Here is a 9,897-nt window from a genome sequence, read left to right as displayed (position 1 = left end):
TGAGACAAATAATATTTATGGAAGATTGACTGAATGGTCTATTCCTCTAGTTTATGCTAAGATCTACCCCTAGGAAAGACCAAACCAGAAGAGAGCTGGATCTCAGCCTCTCATCATCTGTTCTTGCTGAATTAAGCTCAGACACGATGTCATTGGCCTATACTGAGGGTATTTATATAAAACAATCAAACTCACTGGCCTCTCAGTTCCTTGACCTCCTCATCTCCATTGACATTTTTCATCCACACCATCACCTGAGGTACCACTTTCCAAAGTCACATCCCGGATGTCATCACAAGAAACTGTACCACTTCCAAATTCACATCCCGGATGTCATCACAAGAAACTGTACCACTTCCAAATTCACAAATCGAACATCTCAACCTCTTTGCTGTCCACCCAGCTCCTTTACTCAAGTAGCACACCACCGCACTCTTCATCTCCTTAAGAGCACTTATCCATTGACACCACCACCACCACCACCATTTTCAATCTATCAAGGTTTTCTTGTCTTCACTTTCTTCCTTATGCACCTTAGGTACCATGGCCTAGGTTTATAATCACTCGTATAATTTAAAAACCTAAGGGTATATCTTTCTTTAGCTATAGCTTGATGCTGGGGATCAAACAATGACAAAAGAACTGTTTCCTTTCTGGGTTTAAGAGTCTCTGCTTCCTCCAGGTTTATTCTACTCTCAGGCAAGCTCTCTCCTCATGATGGCAAGCAGGTTGTACTCATTAGCTTCAAAACTCCAAATCTAACTGAAAAAGAGATTCTCTTTATTAATAGCTTTCACTAAAGTCCTGGGATTCACTGAGATTCACTCAGAAGATGCACATTCCACCCCTCCCTCTTCTGGCTTGCTACAATTTGGATATGATGGCTGGTGCTTAAGCCATTTTGGAGGTTAAAGCCAAATGTAGAGCATGGCAGTACAGCAATATAGACAGAATCTGGGTCTTTACCTTTGTAAAGCTGCCGTAATAGTCCTGGGCAGCCCAACTATATACTTCTTTTACACAAAAGAGAAATAAATTTCCACCATATTTAAGCCATTGTTATTTTGTTATTTTTCTTTTTTATGTCATGCACAGACTAATCTAATCCTCATCCATGCAAAGTGTATGGTGTTGAAATAGACCATGGCAATTTAGGAGCCACATATAGTATAATAATGTAAGAGCAAATACAAAGAAGTAGGAAGTGAAGGACAATCCAATGGTGATCAAAGTATGTATTTTATATCATCCAAATAAATTTTAAATTTATTCTTTAAACAGTGTGTGTGTGTGTGTGTGTGTGTGTGTGTGTGTGTACATACAGAGGGGATATGAAATAGTTTGAGCTAGGCATAAAATGATTAGATTATTGTATATGTTAGAAAGATTCTTTAAGTGATATGATGGACATTTTGGACGTGGGCAAGATCAGAGGAATAGAGCTTGTAGCAACTCTAGTGAGAGATAAGGATCAAAATCAGGGTAACAGCATTGAGGATGGCAAAGAGGAGACAGTCTGAAAAATATCTACAAGGCAGAATTGACCAGATTTGGTCAACCTGAATGATTTCTGAAGCACTAAAGGCAAATAGGCACTATTATAAGACTACAACCAGCTGATATAAGAGGTTCAAAATGAGCATTCCAAAGACATGGCATGAAAAAAAGCAGCTCTTTATGTAGATTCTTCATTCGCCTCTCATGTATTTACTACTCACAAAAGTCCTGAGATTCACACGCATGTTGTGTCTGAATGAATATGCCTAGTTTATTGGAGTGCACACATATTTAAATCACTATTACATGTCAGTTATTATTTGGATCAGTTCTTCCTCTTTTAGCAGACAAAGTGCCTTCAGTCTACTGCCTCAGGCATGCAAATGAACCATAACTTTGTCTTCCTACAACTCAGCTTAGTCTTTATCTTGAGCTCCCATTCCACCTAATAGCCTAATGTAGTTATTTAGGATTTTTTTCCCCAGCCATTGCAGATTTAAACTCTTGTCAATTCAGGATTTTTTTCTCCCTCCCCATTTTAGTTGAGGTCATTTAAACTCCTGGAGGTTTATATGAGCTCTTTGTATTGTAGGTGGGGATTGGAACTGGTCATTGGTCTAACTGAGAGACAACAAAGGTCTTCACTACAATGACTGTAGTCTGATCTCTTAAGTATAAAGTAATACATAGAGGAAATTCTACCACTCGGATGCCCTTCACTGCAAATATAACAAAATTAAAATAATGCCTACAAAAGTTAGAAAATTATTATTACATTTTAAAAGTGTAAATTGACTTTTGATTCACTTTATTTATTTATTATTTATTTATTTATTTATTTTTGGCTGCGTTGGGTCTTTGTTGCTGCGCGCGGGGTTTCTCTAGCTGCGGCCAGCGGGGGCTACTCTTCGTTGCGGTGCGTGGACTTCTCATTGCAGTGGCTTCTCTTGTTGCAGAGCACGGGCTCTAGGCATGAGGGCTTCAGTAGTTGTGGCTTGTGGTCTCTAGGGCGCAGGCTCAGTAGTTGTGGTGCATGGGCTTAGTTGTTCCACAGCATGTGGGATCTTCCCAGCCCAGCTTTCGAACCTGTGTCCCCTGCATTGGCAGGCGGATTCTTAACCACTGCACCACCAGGGAAGTCCCCTGATTCAATTTAGATGGACTGTCTTATTCAGAAAAGAATTGTAAATACACAATAATTTTTTTGAAGTGTTGAGAATGGCAGGAACATACTTTCCAAGGTGACTTCTAATTTTATGCAATTATTCCTATCCACTCTATTCATACTCTGGAAAAGCTCTATTTGACTCAAGCAGTCTCTTTAGATAGTTAAAGGAGAGTTAAATGAGACTAGTTAGCCAGTTCAAATCAGAACTTTAGTTCCAGTTTAATCAGTCCCTGATTGTGAGGATCAGGATATTGAGGATACTGAAGATCTTAATCACTTCATATGTACTCCTCAGTAGTCTATCTCATGACTGCCTGGTGGAACCACTAGGAAAATATCCAGTTTTGACATCAAATTTAATCATTTATCAAATTAATCCTTGGTAGGAAAAGATTATGAAACACTCAATTCATAAATACAAAATTGTAACTGGTAACACTCTGTCTCTACTCTCCATACCTAGAATTTTTTTATTTAATTCCCATCCAAAGCCTTCTATCTTCATGTCTGAAATCAAATATCATTATCTATTTAAAGGTCCTTTTCAGTTATCCTGATTTTGTCATTTTGAAACCTTAAATTTATTAACAGGTATTTATCAACTGTCTACTATATTCCCGGTACTATGCCAGGCACTGGGATACTGCTGTGAATAAACCCGCCCCGCCCCCCCCAAAATCCCCATACTCATGGAGCTTGCATTCTTTTGTGAGAGGCAGACAAGATAAATAATTCCATATTATGTTACATGGTGATAAGTACTATGGAGAAAAATAAAGCAGACAGGTAGTTTTACATACTGGAGGGAAGGAAAGCTTCATGGAAATATTTTAGTGAAAATTGAATGAGGTAAAGGAGCAAGCCATGCAAGGCAAAGGCGAAGAGCTGTTCCAGAGGGAATAGCAAGGGCAAAGGCTCTGAGATGGCAGCCTGCCTTGCGTGTTTGAGAAATACCAAGGAAGCCAGTATGTTTGTTGTGGAGGTATTAAAAGGATGGTAGAAGACGAAGGCTAAGAGGTAAGGAAAGACCAAGGACTTCGACTTTTGCTGTGAGTTAAGAAGCCATTTAGAGGTTCTTGAGCAAAGAAGTTACATGATCTGACTTAAATTTTTACAAGATCATTCTAGCTGCTAGGTTGAAAATAGCCATGGCAAGGCCTAGTTAGACACTATTATAATAATCCAGACAAGAGATAATGGTAGTTTGGATCATGGTGGCAGAAGTGGAGGTGGTGAGAGATGGTTAGAATCTGAATATATTTTGAATATACAGCCTATTGAATTTGCTAGTGGAATACCTATGGGGGAAATAAGAAAGAGTGGAATCAGACTGAGATTTTTGAACTGAGCAACTAAAAGAATGATGCTTCCATTTACTTAGGTGGTGAAGACTGAGGGAGAAACAAAATTTTTGTTGTTGTTTTCTCACTTGTAAATCATAGCACCCATATATAGGTTTAACGTAACAAACACAAAGACTGCATGGAGAATCTCTGAGCATTTTAAGAGAATCTTGAAGCCAGAAGATGCATTAAAGATCATCTAGCTTTTGAAATTGTTTACTTTGATCCAAAAGAAATAAATTTTACATCTTGACCCAGCGCACACAAGTATGAACACACACACACACACACACACACACACACACATATCACTGAAATAAAAGTTTCATGAAACAAACATCCTTAATATGTATGATGTACTCTGGTGTTTTGTTTTGTTTTGAGTTCTGGTAGTTTCCCACCAAGTTGATTTTACAACCCCTAGTTTGAAAAACACTGATGCAGCTCAACACTTCTAGTGTCCAGATGAGGAAACAGAGACCCAGAGAGAGTAAGTGATTTATAAAAAGTCCCCCAAACTTAGTGGCAACACTGGGACCAGAACACAGGTCTCTTGACTCCTGGTTAATAAACAACAGGGTGCCTCCTTTCCAGCACTTCCCATATTTTCTCTTTAAAAAAAAAAAATATATATATATATATAAATATATATATATATATATAAATATATATATATATAAAAGCAGAATGTCCTGAGTAGCAGCTTAAGTAGCTTTCTTAAATTAAATGTGCCCTACCTACCTGCCTTATTTCCTAAGCTTAAACTTCTACAAATACAAACATGACAAAGTATTTTTATTAAAGTATTAAATTATTTGTACTCAGCTTACATAATTCAAATATACTTGAAATTAAAGTTATTCAGGGATTATTCAAAGGCAAATTTTAGTAATGATAAAATTAATCAATTCTAGTTCATCGTGAAGCTCATCAGATTGTGTGCACACTACATATGTATAGAAGTTCAGGTTCATGAGAATTACGGTTAACAATTAATTTTCACTCAATGAGCATTTATAGAGTACTACTATGTGCTAGTTGTGTGGGTGCTGGGGAAATAACAATGAATTAATAAGTCCCTCTGGCCTTAAGGAACTTAGAATCTAGCAAGAAATAGTCAAACCAATAGCCATAATTCAATGAGATATTTTATAGAAGATATGAGATATCATACAAGTACAGAGTACGCTTTGCGTACCTGCTTTAGGAACACAGATGAGAAAGAAACTGATTCTCTTGAAGGTATAAAAGGTTTAGAAAGACTACAAAGGTGCCTTGTTCTGGGCCTTGGAAGATAAATAGAAATTTGCTGACCATATTTTCATATAGTGAAAAAAGATATAAGGAGAGGGGAGAATAACATGAAAAAAAAAAAACAACTAGTGTAACATGAATAGTATGTCATGTAGAGGAATTACTGACTAGATTATGATTGGCCATACATGACATGATTAGGTATTTAGACTTTATCCTAGGATGAATGAGTCGTCGGATGTGTTTAATAAAGTAATTTTGGAAGGAATGTAGACACAAAATAGGAGGTTTCTGTGGGCTGAATTGTATCCCCCCCAAAAAGATAAGTTTTGAAGTCCTAACTTCCAGTACTTTAGAAGTGCCTTATTTGAAAGCAGTCTTTGCAGATGATCAAATTAAGATGAGGCCATTCAGGTGGGCTCTAATTCAATATGACTAGTGTCCTTATAAAAAAGGAGAAATTTGGACACAGACACAGACATGTACAGAGGGAAGACTATGTGAAGAGACACAGGGAAAATGCCATGTGAAGGTGGACAACTGGAGTGATATATCTATAGTCCAAGTAACTCCAAGGATTGCCAGTAAACCACCAGAAGCTAAGAAAGAAGCATGGAACACAGTCTTGCTCACAGCCCTCAGAAGGAACCAACCCTACTGATACCTTGATTTTGGACTTCTAGCCTCCAGAACTATGAGCCAATAAATTTCTGTTATTTTAAGCCACTCCTTTTGTGGTACATTTTTACAGCAGGCCTAGGAAACTAATACAGAGGCTATTGAGTAGTATAGTCTAAAGTGGTAAGAGAATGAACAAAGACAGTGATAGTGGGAAGTTCAGAAATGTCATAAATCTACAAGATATTGTTGAAGTAAAAGCAACAAGATTTAATGATTGGCAGAATACACCAAAGGGGAAGGAAGAGTCCAAGCTGGATGAAGCTTTTATTGAGTCTTTATTTTTTTTTAATTTATTTATTTAATTTATTTATTTTTGGCTGCGTTGGGTCTTCATTGCTGCGCACGGGTTTTCTCTATTTGCAGCGAGCGAGGGCTACTCTTTGTTGTGGTGTGCGGGCTTCTCACTGCGGCGGCTTCTCTGGTTGCAGAGCATGGGCTCTAGGTTCACAGGCTTCAGTAGTTGCGGCTCACAGGCTCTAGAGCGCAGGCTCAGTAGTTGTGGCACACGGGCTTAGTTGCTCCGCGGCATGTGGAATCTTCCCGGACCGGGGTTTGAACCCATATCCCCTGCATTGGCAGGCAGATTCTCAACCACTGCGTCACCAGGGAAGCCCTTTTATTGGGTCTTAATCAACTGAATGTAGTGTCTAAACTTCCTTAGTGTCCTCATTAGATCTCTCCTGAGGTCAGGGACCTTATAAAAAGTCTTTTCCCTTGGCTAATGGTATCTAACTAACCAAGCCTTACTTCTGACCTCTCATTCACATTTTTCTTTGGGATGGATTCCCCAGTTTTCATTCTGTTACCTTATAGCTATATCTGCTCCTCTACTCATTTCTCTTAAGAGGCTTCAGTTGACCTTCCTAAGTTCTTTTCCATTTTAGTTTTGCTCTGGATACTATCTATTAGATTATCATTAGTTCTCTATTCTGCCACCTTTAGACCAATTCCACCTCTCCCCTTTATACAACACAAACCCCCAGCCTCCAGATTCAGCACCACAAGCTTTCACATGTCTAAGGAGCTGTGATAGATACTAATGCCATTAACCAAACTGTAAAACACAGTGAAAGAAAATGGCAAGAAAGCCACTGAGTTCACCTCTACTCAGTACTCTGTAATGCCCTATATGGGATAAGAATCCAAAAAAGAGTGGATATGTGTATATGTATAACTGACTCACTTTGCTATACACCTGAAACTAACACAGCATTGTAAATCAACTATACTCCAATAAAAAAAATTTTTTTAATTAAAAAAAAAGCCACTGAGGGACTTCCCTGGCAGTCCAGTGGTTAAGACTTCACCTTCCAGTGCAGGGGGTGCAGGTTCAATCCCTGGCCAGGGAGCTAAGATGCCTCACCGCCAAAAATCCAAAACATAAAACAGAAGCAATATTGTAACAAATTCAATAAAGACTTTAAAAATGGTCCACATCAAAAAAAAAAAAAAAGCCACTGAGATCATTATTGGACATTATAAATATATTTTTGACACAAAGGGAAGCCATTGACCCATCTTTTCTCCAGGACTGCTAATATCCCACATGCCCCATCCAAAACGATTGACCTGCTGCATGCTCCTGTTCCCCTGGCCATATCTCTTTGGTATGAACACCTTTTCTGAACTGGGTCAACTAAATTGTTGTCTACAGAAAAATGGAAATTGGTTTCCATATGTGTCTAGATATCTAACTTGGAAACTGAAGCAACTATAGTCTTCCATATGGACTAAGCAGCAGGGAAAGCTGGTTTGCAGAGAGAAAATGACTAAGCAGATGTCAGAAAGAAATAAATATGAGAGAGACAGAGACACATGCTGCCTGGGTTCCTTAGAGCTTTCCCTTTCCCGGTTCCAACCCCTTTCTGATACCAGCTGCATTCCAGCCTGTGGATTCTGTGAAAATACCTCTGTATCCTTATGATGAGTGCACTCATCTTTTTACATCACCCTAACTACAGCTTTTTTCAAAGAATCCTAACCAACACAGTTGTGTCGAGTCTGAAATGTGTATCTAACATCTAAGAGGAGAGGTAGTTGGAAATATGAGTTTGAATACAGAGCAAACTCAAATTTACCCAAATTTACCCAAATCATATGGACGGAGGACATATGATTTGGGTAAGGGAGTAACTGGAGTAGACAAGGTCATGAGAAACAGCTCAAAGTGAAGGAAAAGAAGGGGAGAGTTACAGATCTCTTAAGAACTTTAATATATAAGATATGGGTCACAGGAAGAGGAGTCAGTGAAGAAAGTTAAAAAGAACAGGAAAACAGGAGAGAATGCTTTTGTAGAAACCAAGAAATAAAAGTATTTAGGTTATACTTATAGAAAATTCCATCACCAGTGACTTAAGCAGGTACTGATTTACTTGCCTCAAACAACAAGACATCCAGAGCTGGTACCACACATCAAGTTCATCAGGGACTCGGGTTGTTCCTCTCTCTCCTATCACCATCTTTAGCATCTAGTCTTCACCTCTATGGTCACAAGATGGTTGTTACACCATCCAGGTAGGAAGGAAAAAGAATGGAGACAAGGTGATGGGCAGTTAGTGTGCCGGTCCCTTATCAGAAAAACAGAAGCTTTACTAGAAGCACTACTTCTAGTAATGCTTCTGACCAACTCTAGTAGAGTTGGTGAGAAGTCTGTCATTTGGCCATTCCTAACTGGAGGAGGACTGGAAGAAAGAGGACTGTGGTTTTAAGAGTTGGGTCAGCCAATCAGCTTTCAGCCAAAGAGTTTAATCAACAAAAGCTACTGAGAGGTCAAGAAGAATAACTAAAGATAGATGATGGGGTAGGGGAGGAGCAGATTTGGTAGTTAGAAAGTCCCTGGCAACATTATCAAAAGCAATGTCAGGGGTGTATTAGGCATGGAGAGGGCTGAAGACTAACTGGTGGGTTAGAAATGAGAATAGAGGGTTCTTTTTTAATGTTTGAAAAGGAAAATAATGGAAAAAGCAAAAATCTAAAGGAGAGGCATAATGGAGAGATGTTTTGCTTGGTTTCAGGATTGTGGATACTCGAGTATGTCCACTGGCTGAGCAGTACAAACTATTAGCAAGGGGGAGATTTGAGGTATGAATGGTATGAAATAAAGATCACTGTTAGAAAAAAGTTTTAAAAAGATGGGTGTCAGGGGATTAAACACATCCTTCAAAACAATACCTCTTCCTCCAAAACAAGAAAGGAAGTAAGGATGAATAACAAAAGTATAAGTTTGGATGTGGGCATGAAAAAAAGTGGAATTGTTCAAATTCTACTTTGGCAAAAACACACTTTAAAACTGTTTAACTTTTAAAAGACAAATCTTGAATTCACTATTAACCAGTCAGAAGAAAGGCATGAGAAAGCAGTCGATCTCGCCAGAATTCAGCTGTGCTTTATTCAGATCCCTGACCAGGCATAAGCTAAGGAGAGACCACTTCAGGATTTTTCCGGCATGTATAACGGAGACGGAAGCTCCCATTCTTCCGAGAAGAAAGGGAGCTTTTATGAACATCTCAACATTTCATTTCCTTTCCTCTCCTTCCCCGCGCTGAAGGGCCCTAGAGACAATGGAGGCGATTGGCATTTTTCTCACTCTTCCGTAGTACTGAAAGCAGTGAGGAAGAAATGGTGGTGGCAGGAGCAATGGCCAAAGCCCTTGCTAGAAGCACCCAGAACTTTCTCTGCAAATTTATTTCGATTCTGCTCTCAACTCCTTCACATTAGAACGCCTCGGAGGTGGCAATCAACAAGGCTAGAGAGCAGAAAGCCGCCAACAGAAATCTGGTTAAATAACGGTGGTCACAGAACTGGTCAAATCGGTAAAAGAGGAAACCACAACAGTGACCCAGGTTACGGCCCCCGCGTTTTCCAAAATTAGAGCCGTAATCGGACAAGTCCGCCCTGACGCCCGTAAGAAAATGATTCTCACTTTTCATTGGCTGACCCTCCAAGAGTTGAGAC

Source organism: Eschrichtius robustus, chromosome 11 (assembly GCF_028021215.1).
Source record: "Eschrichtius robustus isolate mEscRob2 chromosome 11, mEscRob2.pri, whole genome shotgun sequence".
Lineage (NCBI taxonomy): Eukaryota > Metazoa > Chordata > Mammalia > Artiodactyla > Eschrichtiidae > Eschrichtius > Eschrichtius robustus.
The sequence above is the reverse complement of the archived record's forward strand: the minus strand, read 5'-3'. Positions refer to the sequence as shown.